This window comes from Oncorhynchus tshawytscha, linkage group LG19 (genome assembly GCF_018296145.1).
Source record: "Oncorhynchus tshawytscha isolate Ot180627B linkage group LG19, Otsh_v2.0, whole genome shotgun sequence".
Classification (NCBI taxonomy): domain Eukaryota; kingdom Metazoa; phylum Chordata; class Actinopteri; order Salmoniformes; family Salmonidae; genus Oncorhynchus; species Oncorhynchus tshawytscha.
In genome coordinates, this window is record NC_056447.1 from 47,752,355 (window position 1) to 47,770,669 (window position 18,315).

The window sequence follows — 18,315 nt, forward strand, 5'->3', positions numbered from 1 at the left end:
GGCAATCGTAGTCTCTGATTGAGAACCATACTTAGGCAGCCTGTTTTCCCACTATGGGTAGTTATTTTCTGGTTAGTGTTTGTTGCACCTGTCAGAACTGTTCGTTTGTTGTTGTTTGTTGTTGTTGTTTGTTGTTTGTTGTTGTTTGTTGTTGTTGTTTGTTGTTGTTTGTTGTTGTTGTTTGTTGTTGTTTGTTGTTGTTTGTTGTTGTTTGTTGTTGTTTGTTCTTGTTCTTGTTCTTGTTCTTGTTCTTCTTCTTCTTCTTCTTCTTCTTCGTGTTCATTCTGGATTAAAAGTATTATGGATACGTACCACACTGCGCTTTTGTCCTCCTCTCCTTCTCCCGACGACATTTGTTATACCTTGGCAATATGATTACTTTTACCTTTCCGGCAGTAACAAATGACAACATATTGGTCACAGAATGCTGTCCAAGAAAATACCCCACTTGCTCCTTTTAACACTGTGGAAAAAGGTCCAAAGTAAACCCCCCAAAGCAAGTCTTTGAATTGGTAGAATAGCACATCGAACCAAATCAATTTTTTTGGGTCACATACACATATTTAGCAGATGTTATTGCGGGTGCGAAATGCTTGTGTTCCTAGCTCCAACAGTGCAGTAGTATCTCTCAATTCACAACAATAAATACAAATCTAAAAGTGCAAAAATGGAATTAAGAAATATATAAATATTGGGCCGAAACATTGCATTGGAAACAGACAAAGGGTTTGATGTAAGAGCATAGATAATGTCCTGTTAGAAAAATGCCTGGATAGTCTGCTGTTGTACAAAGACCACTGCCATTTATTGTATTTTTCTGCCAGTTGTTTCAATGCAGATAACAAAAACAAGTATGGTGATAGCTAGACATAATGTTGATAGTGTTGCCATTCTTCTATGCATCCATTTTTACAGCAGCATCTATTGAACGGAATAATACATGCATTAAATGGAATAATACAAGTAGGAAGATGTGTCAATGTTTACATGTGGGACAATGTGCAACAAATTATTCTAACGCCTTGTGAGGAGTATTTCACTGACACTGAGGAGCATTTCACTGACACTGAGGAGCATTTCACTGACACAGGAGCATTTCACTGACACTGAGGAACATTTCACTGACACTGAGGAGCATTTCACTGACACTGAGGAGCATTTCACCGACGACACCGAGGAGCATTTCACTGACACAGGAGCATTTCACTGACACTGAGGAGCATTTCACTGACACTGAACATTTCACTGACACTGAGGAACATTTCACTGACACAGGAGCATTTCACTGACACTGAGGAGCATTTCACTGACACTGAGGAGCATTTCACTTGAGGAGCATTTCACTGACACTGAGGAGCATTTCACTGACACAGGAGCATTTCACTGACACTGAGGAGCATTTCACTGACACTGAGGAGCATTTCACTGACACTGAGGAGCATTTCACTGACACTGAGGAGCATTTCACTGACACTGAGGAGCATTTCACTGACACTGAGGAGCATTTCACTGACACTGAGGGCATTTCACTGAGCATTTCACTGACACTGAGGAGCATTTCACTGACACTGAGGAGCATTTCACTGACACAGGAGCATTTCACTGACACTGAGGAGCATTTCACTGACACTGAGGAGCATTTCACTGACACTGAGGAGCATTTCACTGACACTGAGGAGCATTTCACTGACACTGAGGAGCATTTCACTGACACTGAGGAGCATTTCACTGACACTGAGGAGCATTTCACTGACACTGAGGAACATTTCACTGACACAGGAGCATTTCACTGACACTGAGGAGCATTTCACTGACACTGAGGAGCATTTCACTGACACAGGAGCATTTCACACACTGAGGAGGACACTGAGGAGCATTTCACTGACACTGAGGAGCATTTCACTGACACTGAGGAGCATTTCACTGACACTGAGGAGCATTTCACTGACACTGAGGAGCATTTCACTGACACTGAGGAGCATTTCACTGACACTGAGGAGCATTTTGACACCGAGGAGCATTTCACTGACACTGAGGAGCATTTCACTGACACTGAGGAGCATTTCACTGACACTGAGGAGCATTTCACTGACACTGAGGAGCATTTCACTGACACAGGAGCATTTCACTGACACTGAGGAGCATTTCACTGACACTGAGGAGCATTTCACTGACACTGAGGAGCATTTCACTGACACTGAGGAGCATTTCACTGACACTGAGGAGCATTTCACTGACACTGAGGAGCATTTCACTGACACTGAGGAGCATTTCACTGACACTGAGGAGCATTTCACTGACACTGAGGAGCATTTCACTGACACTGACACTGACACTGAGGAGCATTTCACTGACACTGAGGAGCATTTCACTGACACTGAGGAGCATTTCACTGACACTGAGGAGCATTTCACTGACACTGAGGAGCATTTCACTGACACTGAGGAGCATTTGACACTGACACCGAGGAGCATTTCACTGACACTGAGGAGCATTTCACTGACACTGAGGAGCATTTCACATTTCACTGATTTCACTGACACTGAGGAGGATTTCACTGACACTGAGGAGACTGACACTGAGGAGCATTTCACTGACACTGAGGATTTCACTGACACTGAGGAGGCATTTCACTGACAGCATTTCACTGACATTTCACTGACACTGAGGAACATTTCACTGACACAGGAGCATTTCAGACACTGAGGACACTGAGGAGCATTTCACTGACACCGAGGAGCATTTCACTGACACTGAGGAGCATTTCACTGACACTGAGGAGCATTTCACTGACACTGAGGAGCATTTCACTGACACTGAGGAGCATTTCACTGACACTGAGGAGCATTTCACTGAGACTGAGTAGCATTGCACTGACACTGGATAATGGACCATTGCCTTTCAATTATGTTGTTTTTCCTAAATGTGTTAGACTCTTTTGTGTTATGGCTGATATGTAGAGCCAGAAAGATACCGTCTGTGTCCAATCATTCTTCTTGTTCCCAGATTCTCCAGGAGGGAGAGAGGGATGGAGAGAGGGCGAGAGAGAGAGAGAGAGAGAGAGGCATCAGGTGTGAATCTGGAGCTCTGGAGCAGATGGTACAAAGCCGACTCTGGAGATTTGTCTGGCTGCTGTCTGTCTCTCTCTCTGTGTGTGTGCACATACATGGGGTTTTGTGTGCTTGTGCATTGGTGTGTGTATGCGCACGTGGACAGGCCATATCTGACTATGACACAGAAAATGTTCTAGTGATTAATGTAGTTTTACCCTGGTCCCAGGGCTGAATGTACTTTTACCCTGGTCCCAGGGCTGAATGTACTTTTACCCTGGTCCCAGGGCTTGCTAAACTACCATCTGGTATTGGTCTCCTTCCTCTGGATTTCTCTGTACCATCTTTATCTCTGTCGACTTGCTCTAAAAACTCAAGGCCTCTGGGTTTCCCCCTCTTTTCCTTGTTCCCTCACTGGCTGCAGGCTGCTAGCCATCCTTGTAGTCTCTTCCCATAGCTGCCGTGTCTCCATGAGTCTGGCAAGCAAGAGGACCCACCTTGTGAATAGAGGACAAGGATGCTGTGTATAGACATCTCTCACATACAGTAGCTGAGGTTGAGGGTTTGCATTTTGAAGAGGACAATTATTTCATGTCCAGAACAATGAAAACAAAGCTTAACACCCTGAGGCACAGGACAGTCAGATATTCATCCCCAAAATCATGCAACCCGCCTCACCCAATGTGGTACGGATCTGCTATTTTTTAGACCTTATAACTGGAACCTCCATCAGAAGCTAGCTACTTGCTATTTAGTCATTGTTAGCCACTGCTAGCTGTCTTTACCTTTAGCTCGGACTCCAGCCCCTTTATCCCGGGTAGCCCAGATAATACCTGCCAGTCTGCACAGCGCGATATCAGCCCTGAGCATATCAGAATGCTTTTTTTCCCACTACATCTTCGGATTCCTGCCGCAAGCTCTGGACCATTACACCAGATCTTCGCAGCTAGCTAGTTGCTACCCAGTGGCTATTGTGGCTAACGCCCTTGTCCAGAAGCTTGCACCAGCTAGCCTCTAGCTAGGCCCATCTCCCGGCTAGCAAACGAAGTACACCAACTACAATACCTCTCTTGCCAATTGGCCTGGACCCTTTGTCGACACGGAGCCCCGCTGATTCATCACGACTGGTCCACTGGTCAACCGGCCTCGGCATTGTGGATGTTGGTGATGATCCATCTGCTATCCCCGGCCTGCTAGCTTCCTGAACGCTGTGTCTCCCGCTCGCCTAGCGTAGTAATCGACTACCGAACGGCTCCCTGTTTCATCTATTGCTGCTCATTGGACCCTATGATCACTCGGCTACACAGGCAATGCCTGCTGGACTGTTCATTAACACGGTTCTTCCTTTTGTTTATCTGTCGGCCCCAGCCTCGAACTCAGGCCCTGTGTGTAGTTAACTGACCCTCTCTGCCCATTCATCGCCATTTACCCGTTGTTGTTGTCCTAGCTGTTTACCTGTTGTTGTCTCACCCTTTGTTGTCTTAGCTCTCCCAATCAACACCTGTGATTGCTTTATGCATTTCTCTAATGTCAATATGCATTGTATACTGTTGTTTAGGGCAGCTCTCATTGTTTTATTTGACTGCGGAGCCTCTAGTCCTGCTCAACATGCCACAGATAGCCCCCTTGTCTCACCCCCCACACATGCGGAGACCGCACATAGCTTAACTGGCGCCTCCAGAGATGCAACCTCTCTCATTGTCACTCAATGCCTAGGTTTACCCCACTGTACTCACACCCTACCATACCCTACCATACACTATGCCCTGAATCTATCCTACCACGCCCAGAAATCTGCTCCGTTTATTCTCTGTTCCCAACGCACTAGACGACCAGTTCTTTTAACCTTTAGCCGTAACCTCATCCTACTCCTCCTTTGTTCCTCTGGTGATGTAAAGGTTATCCCAGGCCCTCTGTCCCCCCAGGCGCTCTCATTTGTTGACTTCTGCAACAGTAAAAACCTTGGCTTCATGCATGTTAACATCAGAAGCCTCCTCCCTAAGTTTGCTGTATACACTGCTTTAGCACACTCCGCCAACACTGTAAAGTCCATTTTGAATAAGAGTACTTCCTCCCAGCTGCCCACTGCACTGACACTAGGAAGCACTCACTGATAAATCCACGATAATCAAGAATTTCAATAAGCATTTCTCTACTGCTGGCCATGCTTTCCACCTGGCTACCCCAACCCCGGCCAACAGCTCTACACCCCCGCAGCAACTGGTCCAACCCCCCACACACACTTCTCATTCCCCCAAATCCAGACAGCTGATGTTCTGAAAGAGCTGCTTAATCTGGGTCCCTACAAATCAACTGGGCTAGACAATCTGGACCTTATCTTCCTAAAATGATCTGCCGCCATTGTTGCAACCCCTATTACTAGTCTGTTCAACCTCTTTCGTATCGTCTGAGATTCCTAAGATTGGAAAGCGGCCGCGGTCATTCCCCTCTTCAAAGGGGGAGACACTCTAGACCCAAACTGTTACAGACCTATATCCATCCTGCCCTGCCTTTCCAAAGTCTTCGAAAGCCAAGTTAACAAACAGATCACCGATCATTTTGAATCTCACCGTACCTTCTCCGCTATGCAATCTGGTTTCCGAGCTGGTAACAGTTGCACCTCAGCCATGCTCAAGGTCCTAAACCATATCATAACCGCCATCGACAAAAGACAGTATTCATCTCATATGTATACGTATATACTGTACTCTATATCATCTACTGCATCTTTATGTAATACATGTATCACTAGCCACTTTAACTATGCCACTTTGTTTACATACTCATCTCATATGTATATACTGTACTCGATACCATCTACTGTATCTTGCCTATGCCGCTCTGTACCATCACTCATTCATATATCTTTATGTACATATTCTTTATCCCCCTACACTTGTGTGTATAAGACAGTAGTTTGGGAATTGTTAGTTAGATTACTTGTTGGTTATTACTGCATTGTCGGAACTAGAAGCACAAGCATTTCGCTACACTCACATTAACATCTGCATGTGACAAATAAAAATCGATTTGATTTGATTTGCAGCCGTCTTCATTGACCTGTTCAAGGCTTTCGACTCTGTCAATCACCGTACTCTTATCGGCAGACTCGACAGCCTTGGTTTCTCTAATGACTGCCTCTCCACTAACTACTTCGCAGATAGAGTTCAGTGTGTCAAATCGGAGGGCCTGTTGTCCAGACCTCTGGCAGTCTCTATAGGGTGCCACAGGGTTATATTCTCGGGCCGACTCTTTTCTCTGTATGTATCAATGATGTCGCTCTCTCTGCGGGTGATTCTTTGATCCACATCTATGTAGACGACACCATTCTGCATACATCTGACCCTTCTTTGGACACTGTTTTAACAAACCTCCAAACGAGCTTCAACGCCATACAACACTCCTTCTGTGGCCTCCAACTGCTCTTAAATGCTAGTCAAACTAAATGCATGCTTTTCAACCGAATGCTGCCCACACCCACCCACTCCCCCGACTAGCATCACTACTCTAGACGGCTCTGACTTAGGATATGTGGACAACTTTAAATACCTAGGTATCTGGCTAGACTGTAAACTCTCCTTCCAGACTCACATTAAGCATCTCCAATCCAAAATTTAATCTAGAATCGGCTTCCTATTTCGCAACAAAACCTCCATCACTCATGCTGCCAAAGATACCCTCGTAAAACTGACTATCCTACCGATCCTTGACTTCGGTGATGTGATTTACAAAATAGCCTGCAACACTCTACTCAGCAAATTGGATGTAGTCTATCAGAGTGCCATCCGTTTTGTCACTAAAGCCCCATATACCACCCACCACTGCGGCTTGTATGCTCTCGTTGGCTGGTCCTCGCTACATATTCAACGCCAAACCCACTGGCTCCAGGTCATCTATAAGTCTTTGCTTGGTAAAGCTCTGCTTTATCTCAGCTCACTGGTCACCATAATTACACCAACCCGTAGCACATGCTCCAGCAGGTATATTTCACTGGTCATCCTCAAAGCCAACACCTTCTTTAGCCGCCTTTCCTTTTAAAGCTATTAAAGCCTCTGCATAGCAGATCAACGATTAAGGCATCAGAACAAAAGACTGGCTGGGATTCTAGAATGCTCTTGCTCAGAGCAGGCAGTGTGCTATGAAGTAATCAGGGAGTATGCATGTTGAATATGAACTCTGGACACCGAGGGGGCCCCGGCATATTCTGTTCGATCCATACTGGATTAGTTGGATGTAATTTTGGGTAGAGCAGACAATTCCATATATTTTTGTTAGCTGCATGTGTGACATAACTCCACCAGTCCTATTTATGATATAACTTACAAAGATTATACCTTTCTGAAAAAAAAATTTAGAAGCATTTTTTTTTTGTATATCTGATTTTAACCATAATATTTGTTGTAATATTTGTTCGGTCTTTTCTGGTGGATTAAAATTAAATTGAAACCAACTTTCAATGGCTTGTTATAAAAAATAGCGATATGTTTTAGATTATATTATTTTGAAATAACCGAAAGTGAGAGTTTGTAATCGTAATAAAGGGAAAAAGGCCATTCTTGAACATGGGATGAGACATTCTTACTAATCTGCTAGAGCCGTGGTTCCCAAACTTTTTATAGTCCCGTACCCCTTCAAACATTCAACCTCCAGTTGCGTACCCCCTCTAGCACCAGGGTCAGCGCACTCTCAAATGTTGTTTTTTTGTCATCATTGCAAGGCTGCGACACACACACTATACAATACATTTATTAAACATAAGAATGAGTGTGAGTTTTTGTCACAAGCCGGGTCGTGGTAAGTGACAAAGAGCTCTTATGGAACCAGGGGACAAATAATAATATAATAATAATAATCAATAATTGTGCTCTTTATTTAGCCATCTTACATATAAAACCTTAGTTGATCATCAAAAATTGTGAATAAGAGTGTGCTTGAAGGGATGCTCATAACTCTGCAATGTTGGGTTGTATTGGAGAGAGTTTCAGTCTTAAATGCTTTTCCACACAGAGTCTGTGTCTGTATTTAGTTTTCATACTAGTGAGGACCGAGAATCTACTCTCATATAGGTACGTGGTTGCAAAGGGCATCAGTGTCTTAACAGCGTGATTTGCCAAGGCAAGAAACTGAGTGCAGCCCTATCCAGAAATCTGGCAGTGGCTTCTGATTAAATTCAATTTTCACAGAACCACTTGTTGCAATTTCGATGAGGCTCTCTTGTTCAGATATTGGTAAGTGGACTGGAGGCAGGGCATGATAGGGATAACGAATCCAGTTGTTTGTGTCGTCCGTTCCAGGAAAGTACCTGCGTAATTGCGCACCCAGCTCACTCAGGTGCTTCGCTATATCACATTTGACATTGTCTGTAAGCTTGAGTTCCTTTGCACACAAAAAAATCATACAAAGATGGAAAGACCTTGTTAATGCAGGTAGAAAAGAGCTCCAACTTCTTAATCATAGCCTCAATTTTGTCCCGCACATTGAATATAGTTGCAGAGAGTCCCTGTAATCCTAGATTCAGATCATTCAGGCGAGAAAAAACATCACCCATATAGGCCAGTCGTGTGAGAAACTCATCATCATGCAAGCGGTCAGACAAGTGAAAATTATGGTCGGTAAAGAAACTTTAAGATCGTCTCTCAATTAAAAAAAATGTGACAATACTTTACCCCTTGATAACCAGCGTATGTTGTAAAAGCGTTACATGGTTGCTGCCCATATCATTGCATAATGCAGAAAATACACGATAGTTCAGGGGTCTTGCTTTAAAAAAGTTAACCATATTCACTGTAGTGTCCAAAACGTACTTCAAGCTGTCAGGCATTCCCTTGGCAGCAAGGGCCACTCGGTGGATGCTGCAGTGTACCCAAATGGCGTCTGGAACTGCTTGGGAGCAACTGCTTGGGAGCAACTGCTTGCACGTGCGTTACCACTCCACTATGTCTCCCTGTCATGGCTTTTGCGCCATCAGTACAGATACCAACACATCTTGATCACCAAAGTCCATTTGATGTCACAAAGCTGTTCAGTACTTTAAAAATATCCTCTCATGTTGTCCTGGTTTCCATTGGTTTGCAGAAGAGGATGTCTTCCTTAATTGACCCCCCATAAACGTAACGGACATATAGCAGGAGTTGTGGCAGGTCCGCCATGCCTGTTGACTCATCCATGCAACTTTTCAGGGTTAGGAACCAATATACACAGGCAGTTAGGAAAGCTAAGGCTAGCTTTTTCAAGCAGAATATTGCATCCTGTAGCACACACTCAAAAAAGTTCTGGGACACTGTAAAGTCCATGGAAAATAAGAGCACCTCCTCCCAGCTGCCCACTTCACTGAGGTTAGGAAACACTGTCACCACTGATAAATCCACTATAATTTAGAATTTCGATAAACATTTTTCTACGGCTGGCCATGCTTTCCACCTGGCTACCCCTACCCCGGTCATCTGCCCTGCACTCCCCACAGCAAGTCGCCCAAGCCTCCCTGATTTCTCCTTCACCCAAATGAGAAGGGTGTTAAGTTTGCTGAAAATAAACGCAGTTGACAGTGAGAGGACGTTTTTTTGCTGAGTTTATATTGTGGATAAAGAGTTACCTGTCTAACAGAACACAGAGGGTGTTCTTTAATGGATGCCTCTCCAACATAATCCAGGTAGATTCAGGAATCCCCCATGGCAGCTAGGCCCCTTACCCTTTTCAATCTTTACTAACGCCATCTTTACTGGCTTTGAGTAAAGCCAGTGTGTCTATGTATGCGGAGAAGTCTGTCCATCATAAGGAGCTGCTCTACCTTCTTAACAGCTCTATCAACAAGGCAGGTACTACAGGCTCTAGTTTTGTTGCATCTGGACTACGGTTCAGTCATGTGGTCAGGTGCCACAAAGAGGGATTTAGGAAAATTGCAATTGGCTCAGAGTAGGGCCGCCCGATTGGCCCTTGGATGTACATGTAGCTAGCATTAATGATATGCGTGTCAATCTCTCCTGGCTCGAAGTGGAGGAGAGATTGACATCATCACTACTTGAATTTATGAGAGCTATTGACATGTTGACAGCATCGAGCTGTCCGTTTAAAATGCTAGCACACAGCTCAGACACCCATGCATACCCCACAAGACATGCCATTAGAGGTCTCTTCACAGTCCCCAAGTCCAGAAGAGACTATGGGAGGCGCACAGTACTACATAGAGCCATGACTACATGGAACTATATTCCACATTAGGTAACTGATGCAAGCAGTAGAATCAGATTTTAAAAATAGATACAAATACACTTTATGGAACAGCAGGGACTGTGAAGCAACATAAACATAGGCACATGCATACACACACACAATAACATACACACACGTACACATGGATTTTGTGTTGTAGATATGTGGTAGTGGAGTAGGGGCCTGAGGGCACACACTTAGTGTGTTGTGAAATCTGTCATGAATGTATTGTAACGTTTTTAAAATTGTATAACTTCCTTAATTTTGCCGGACCCCAGGAAGAGTAGCTGATGCCTTGGTAGCAGCTAATGGGGATCCATAATAAACCCCAGGAAGAGTAGCTGATGCCTTTGCAGCAGCTAATGGGGATCCATAATAAACCCCAGGAAGAGTAGCTGATGCCTTGGCAGCAGCTAATGGGGATGCATAATAAACCCCAGGAAGAGTAGCTGATGCCTTGGCAGCAGCTAATGGGGATCCATAATAAACCCCAGGAAGAGTAGCTGATGCCTTGGCAGCAGCTAATGGGGATCCATAATAAACCCCAGGAAGAGTAGCTGATGCCTTGGCAGCAGCTAATGGGGATGCATAATAAACCCCAGGAAGAGTAGCTGATGCCTTGGCAGCAGCTAATGGGGATCCATAATAAACCCCAGGAAGAGTAGCTGATGCCTTGGCAGCAGCTAATGGGGATCCATAATAAACCCCAGGAAGAGTAGCTGATGCCTTGGCAGCAGCTAATGGGGATCCATAATAAACCCCAGGAAGAGTAGCTGATGCCTTGGCAGCAGCTAATGGGGATGCATAATAAACCCCAGGAAGAGTAGCTGATGCCTTGGCAGCAGCTAATGGGGATCCATAATAAACCCCAGGAAGAGTAGCTGATGCCTTGGCAGCAGCTAATGGGGATACATAATAAACCCCAGGAAGAGTAGCTGATGCCTTGGCAGCAGCTAATGGGGATACATAATAAACCCCAGGAAGAGTAGCTGATGCCTTGGCAGCAGCTAATGGGGATCCATAATAAACCCCAGGAAGAGTAGCTGATGCCTTGGCAGCAGCTAATGGGGATCCATAATAAACCCCAGGAAGAGTAGCTGATGCCTTGGCAGCAGCTAATGGGGATCCATAATAAACCCCAGGAAGAGTAGCTGATGCCTTGGCAGCAGCTAATGGGGATGCATAATAAACCCCAGGAAGAGTAGCTGATGCCTTGGCAGCAGCTAATGGGGATCCATAATAAATACAAATGGGAGTGGTTATAACATGCTAAGAACGGTCCTCTGAGTACATCAATAAAGGTTTGGTATACCTCAACTGGTATGCCATCGAGCCCTGGAGTTTCCCCAGACTTAATAAAGGATTTAATTGCAGCAAGAAGTCCCTTCTCTGGAATTTGGCCTTCACATGAGTCTTTCTGTACAGCTGCTAATTTTACATTATTATTTAAAATGAAATCCACACAATTAACTTTGGTTAGTGGAGATGGAGGAGACTGAAATGAAAACATAGGCTTAAAGTACTTTACTTCCTCTTTCAAAATATTGTTCGGTGAATCATGGGTGACCTGGTAGTATTTCTATGTTGAAGATAAAAAAAAATATTTGGTGAATTTTTTCCCCATATACCATTCAGTTTGCTATATTTTTGATAATATATTTCACTTGATCTTTCTTGAAAGGGTTCCTAAATTTTTTTCCCTCTGACTTATTCTGTGCCTCTATGGTACAGTTTTTATTGCTATCTATCTGTACTGTTAGTCCTTCTATATACTGTGTTAATATGAACTTGTTTTAAAGATGAATATTGCATTGCAAGGCCTCTAAGTGTTCCATACAATAAGGGGATCTGCTGTACCTATATCATGTCTGAAAAAGTTATAAATTCTTCTGTCCTTGTTAAAAACAAGTTATCATCCAATAGGCTTTGATAAAATTTCCAATATCCTCGCCCACATGGAAATTCTGTAAGAGTAATGTATATGCCATTTAGTTTTTAGTTAGTTTTCTTTGATTCATCTTTCCCTGTTCATTCTTCTTCTTTTGCCGCCTTCACAATGATGTCTAGCTTCTTCGATTCTTTTATTAGTTTGACTACAGCAATTTATCACTTGCACTATAAATGCAACAAAGTCCCCCTTCTTCACTGTTAGTGTGTTGGAATCCTTCTCGTGAACAACATTCACTACAGACTGTGGAACATCCACTACCATCTCATCCCTACATACTCCTTCAGCTATTTTCACTTCCTCCACATAGGACACCTGTTCGATGGCCCTGATCCTAGCTACTGCAACCTCTTTCATCCTTACATGGCACTCTGGGAATTTATGAATGTGATTCCCATCACAACAACATGCTTCATCTGACTCTTCAACTACTACATATTTATTCCTTTGACAAACATTTGCCACGTGTTCAAACTTTTTACAATTGTAACACTGTAGCGGTTTCTGTACATATGGTCTCACTTCATATTTCACATACCCAAGTTTCACATACCCAAGACTCGGGAGAACCACCAAACGACAGTAAACCCATCTATCATTCGGGTCAAGCGGCGTGCGTCTACCACTCCGGGCATGTTATCTCTAAACCATACAGATTCTATATTCAACAAGACACCGGAGATGACAACTTTAACAAGTGCCCTACTTTCCATATCATCTTGTAGAGACACAGAGCTTTCTCCTTTTGCGCTTTTGACACGCAAAATCTAAATCACACCGCTCCTGGTCACTCTGACCGATTCCACTTTTCCCCAATTCGTTTTTCACCATCTTCGAGATCGCAAACGGGTCACCCAAAAAAACATCATTGCTCGTGAATCTCATTTCAACCATAAACTGCTGTTCTTTTCTAACTTTAGCCTTTTTTACTCCACTCTTTGTCACCATCGTCCACTCATTCTCACCAACTGTACTTGCGCCAACAGAATCACACAACGCTTCGTCTTCCTCCATTGCTGGCGGTTGGCAACCAACTTTAAGGTGCATTACCATCACCAACTGGACTGGAGTGTGGACCTAGTTCATCTTTTTATTTTGTATGTGTATTTATTATGCATCCCCATTAGTTCCTGCCAAGGCAACAGCTACCCTTCCTGGGATGTATTATGGATCCCCATTAGCTCCTGCCAAGGCAGCAGCTACTCTTCCTCGGGTTTATTATGGATCCCCATTAGCTGCTGCCAAGGCATCAGCTACTCTTCCTGGGTTTATTATGCATCCCCATTAGTTCCTGCCAAGGCAACAGCTACCCTTCCTGGGGTTTATTATGCATCCCCATTAGCTGCTGCCAAGGCATCAGCTACTCTTCCTGGAGTTTATTATGCATCCCCATTAGCTGCTGCCAAGGCATCAGCTACTCTTCCTGGGGTTTATTATGCATCCCCATTAGCTGCTGCCAAGGCATCAGCTACTCTTCCTGGGGTTTACTATGCATCCCCATTAGTTCCTGCCAAGGCAACAGCTACCCTTCCTGGGGTTTATTATGCATCCCCATTAGTTCCTGCCAAGGCAACAGCTACCCTTCCTGGGGTTTATTATGCATCCCCATTAGCTCCTGCCAAGGCAGCAGCTACTCTTCCTCGGGTTTATTATGGATCCCCATTAATTCCTGCCAAGGCAGCAGCTACTCTTCCTGGTGTTTATTATGGATCACCATTAGTTCCTGCCAAGGCAGCAGCTACTCTTCCTGGAGTTTATTATGTATCCCCATTAGCTCCTGCCAAGGCAGCAGCTACTCTTCCTGGGGTTTATTATGGATCCCCATTAGTTCCTGCCAAGGCAGCAGCTACTCTTCCTGGAGTTTATTATGTATCCCCATTAGCTCCTGCCAAGGCAGCAGCTACTCTTCCTGGGGTTTATTATGTATCCCCATTAGTTCCTGCAAGGCAGAAGCTACTTTTCCTGAGATCCAGCAGAAATTAAGCAGTAATATACATTATAATACATTTTTAAACATGAACAGACATTTTACAACATATTTCACCATACATTAAGTGTGTGACCTCTGGCCAATACTCTGCTACAACACACAATCCAGATGTACGTGTGTGTATAGTGTGCATGTTATGTGTATTTATTTGTATGCGTGTGTTTGTACATGTGTGTGTGACTCTTCACAGCCCTCGCTGTTCCATAAGGTGTATTTTTATCTGTTTTTTAAATATGATGTTACCTGATGTGAAATGTAGCCATGGCTCTATGTAGTACTGTGCTCCTCCCATAGTCTGTTCAGGACTTGGGGACTGTGAAGAGACCTCTGGTGCCATGTCTTGTGGGGTAAGCATGGGTGTCCGAGCTGTGTGCTAGTAGTTTAAACAGACAGCTCAGTGCATTCAACATGTCAATACTTACAAAAACAAGTAGTGATGAAGTTGATCTCTCCTCCACTTTGAGCCATGAGAGACTGACATGCATGTTATTAATGTTAGCTCTACATGTACATTTAAGGGCCAGCAGTGGTGCCTTGTTCTTGGACAGGTCATCTTTCAATCACCCACGTGGGTTAGTATGCTCCTAAAAAACAATGAGTAGATGGCAGAGACGGGACTTCAAACCAAGTTCTATTTTAGTGCCTGGCTACGCAGACGCCCATTGACATGCGCAAACAGTTTGGATGAAAAACTGGAACGTGGGTGGTTTGGTCAGCATGTTATAGCAGGTGGACTTGGACAGGTCCACCAACAGAAGATGCTGTTGACTTTGGACAGAGGAGGTGGCAGATGCCCAGTGCCAATAAAGAGACTTGATGAGGATCTGTTCTGCTTAAAGGAGAGTAACATCAATGGGATTTTATCACCACTGATGTTACAATGAACTGAGGCAGTTACAGATGAATGTATATGGACAAGGGGTATCCAAAGGGTAGATCGCAAACTATTAGTAGCTTGCAGTCCACATACGACGCTCGTGCGAGCATACTAGCCCACATAGGAGCATACTAACCCATGTGGGTGATTGAAAGATGTCTTAGCTGTGTCTGAATCCTGGCTAAGGAAGGCGACCAAAAACCGTGACATTTTCATTGCTAACTATAACATTTTACGACAAGATAGAACTGCAAAAGGGGGCGGAATTGCAATCTACTGCAGAGATAGCCTGCAGAGTCCTCTCTTACTATCCAGATCTGTGCCCAAACAATACTTTTAAAAATCCACCTTTCCAGAAACAAGTCTCTCACCGTTGCGGATTGCTATAGACCATCTTCTGCCCCCAACTGTGTCCTGGACACCATATGTGAATTGATTGCCCCCATCTATCTTTAGAGCTCGTGCTGTTAGGTGACCTAAACTGGGACATGCTTAAACCCCGGCCATCCTATAATCTAAGCTTGATGCCCTCAGTCTCATTACAAATGATCAATGAACCTACCAGGTACAACCCAAAATCCGTAAACACAGGCACCCTCATAGATATCATCCTAACCAACCTGCCCTCCAAATACAGCTCTGCTGTCTTCAACCAGGATCTCAACGATCACTGCCTCATTGCTTGAGTATGTGATGAGTCTGTGGTCAAACGACCACCCCTCATCACTGTCAAACGCTCCCTAAAACACTTCAGCGAGCAGGCCTTTCTAATCGACCTGGCCTGGGTATCCTGGAAGGATATTGACCACATTCCGTCAGTAGAAGATGCCTGGTTATTCTTTAAAAGTGCTTTCCTCACAATCTTAAATAAGCATGCCCCATTCAAAAAATGTAGAACCAGGAACAGATATAGCCTTGGTTCACTCCAGATCTGACTCCCCTTGACCAGCACAAAAACGTCATTAGCATCAAATAGCCCCCGCGATATTCAACTTTTCAGGGAAGTTAGGAACAAATATACACAGGCAGTTAGAAAAGCTAAGGCAAGCTTTTTCAAACCGAGATTTGCATCCTGCAGCACAAACTCCAAAAAGTTCTGGGACACTGTAAAGTCCATTGAGAATAAGAGCACCTCCTCCCAGCTGCCCAATGCACTGAGACTAGGAAACACTGTCATCATCGATAAATCACAGATAAATCCACAATAATTGAGAATTTCAATAAGCATTTTTCTATGGCTGGCCATGCTTTCCACCTGGTCATCCCTACCCTGGTCAACAGCCCTGCACCCCCGACAGCAACTTGCCCAAGCCTCCCCCGTTTCTCCTTCAGCCAAATCCAGATGTTCTGAATAATTTTGCACGCTCAATTTTTCAGTTTTTGATTTGTTAAAAAAGTTGTCGTTCCACTTCATGACTGTTTCCCACTTGTTGTTGATTCTTCACAAAAAAATACAGTTTTATATCTTTATGTTTGAAGCCTGAAATGTGGCAAAAGGTCGCAAAGTTCAAGGGGGCCGAATACTTTCGCAAGGCACTGTACCTCCCTTATCTTACCTCATTTGCACACACTGTATATTGACTTTTTCTCTATTGTGTTCTTGACTGAATGAATGCTTACTCCATGTGTAAGTCTGTGTTGTTGTTTGTGTTGCACTGCTTTGCTTTATCTTGGCCAGGTCACAGTTGTTAATGAGAACTTGTTCTCAACTAGCCTATCTGGTTAAATAAAGGTGAAATATAAAACAATATAAAAAAGATGAATGAGGTCCACACTCCAGTCCAGTTGGTGGCGGTAATGCACTTTAAAGTTGGTTGCCAACCACCATATAATATCCACAGAAGAAGAAGAAGGAGCAGAAGAAGAAGAGCACGCCAAGCAATTCTGAAAGTACATGATTTTATTTTCATGTGTTCCATTGCAAACTGTCAGAAACAGTTTACATGGTAATTTTCAAATGTACTAGTCTCAGTTTGCTTTGTAAGCAATACACACTTCCAATTGTTGTAGGAAATAGATTACAGTTTTTAACATTCTACCGGGTATTCTACATTCCAGCTAGTTTCGTCTAAGCTGGCATGTTACTGCACTGGCAACAGCTCTCCCCACTGCGAGCGGAAAAGGCAGATTTTTCAGCCTTCTCTAAAGCGATTAGAATGATGGAGTACCAAGTTAGTGAAACCAAGCCTCTGCAGGAGTATGCTTGATATAAGATAGATGGTAGTCCTGTTGAACTGACAGACAACTGAAGACTGTTGGTAGTCCTGTTGAACTGACAACTGTCTAAGTTGTCAGACAACTGTTGACTCCCAAATATGGATTCCATACCTGATATCTTTTATTTAACTAGGCAAGTCAATAATATAACACATTCTTATTTACAATGACAGGCTAGGAACAGTGGGTTAACTGTCTTGTTCAGGGGCAGAATGACATATTTTTGCCTTGTCAGCTCTGGGATTCGATCTCACAACCTTCCGGTTACTGGCCAAACCCTCTAACCACTAGGCTACCTGCAGCCCTGGTGGAAACATTCTCCTTGAAATCCCCTGATCATCAAGCTGCATCAACCTGAAGTTGAAGACTCACCTTTGAGCGATTCTCTCTAATATTGAACTATTTAACAAACGTTTGTATTATTTTAACATGGAGAATAATTAAATTAAAAGTGTGCATTGATCCTGATTGTGCGGACACTTCAAACCATTACATCATGGAGAGTAATGACATAAAGGAATAGTTGGTTTGAAGTACACTGGAACAGATGCTCCCCATGATGATGTTTTACCACCCTCAGGTGGGCTGTCTGAAATGGTGGTGGTAAAAGCAATCATCTGTTTTATAAAGGGAATTGGGAATTGCCCCTCTGGTGAGAAAGATATTACAGGCCTCCCTCAACAGCCTATGCTTCTTTATAAGCCTTTTTAACACCAGGAAAAAAGTCATCAAGAGAGATGACTATGCCTGGCCTTTACAATTTCATCTTGAGACCAAGCTTGCTGTCATGGTGCTTCAACAGGAAAGGGGAGAGAAGGAGAACATAACTTTGGGGAGGGCGGGCAGGACCGGGTTTGGGAAAACCTTGTTCTAAATGACTGAAATATAAATATAATGTAAGGACACAGGTTTTCTAGAGGTAAATGTGGTGGTGTGGTGTACTCAGACACGCAGAGGTGCAAACAAGATGCTCAGCCGGAGTGTCTCGGCTTACCATCTATCTGTTTCAGAGAGCTGAGGCATT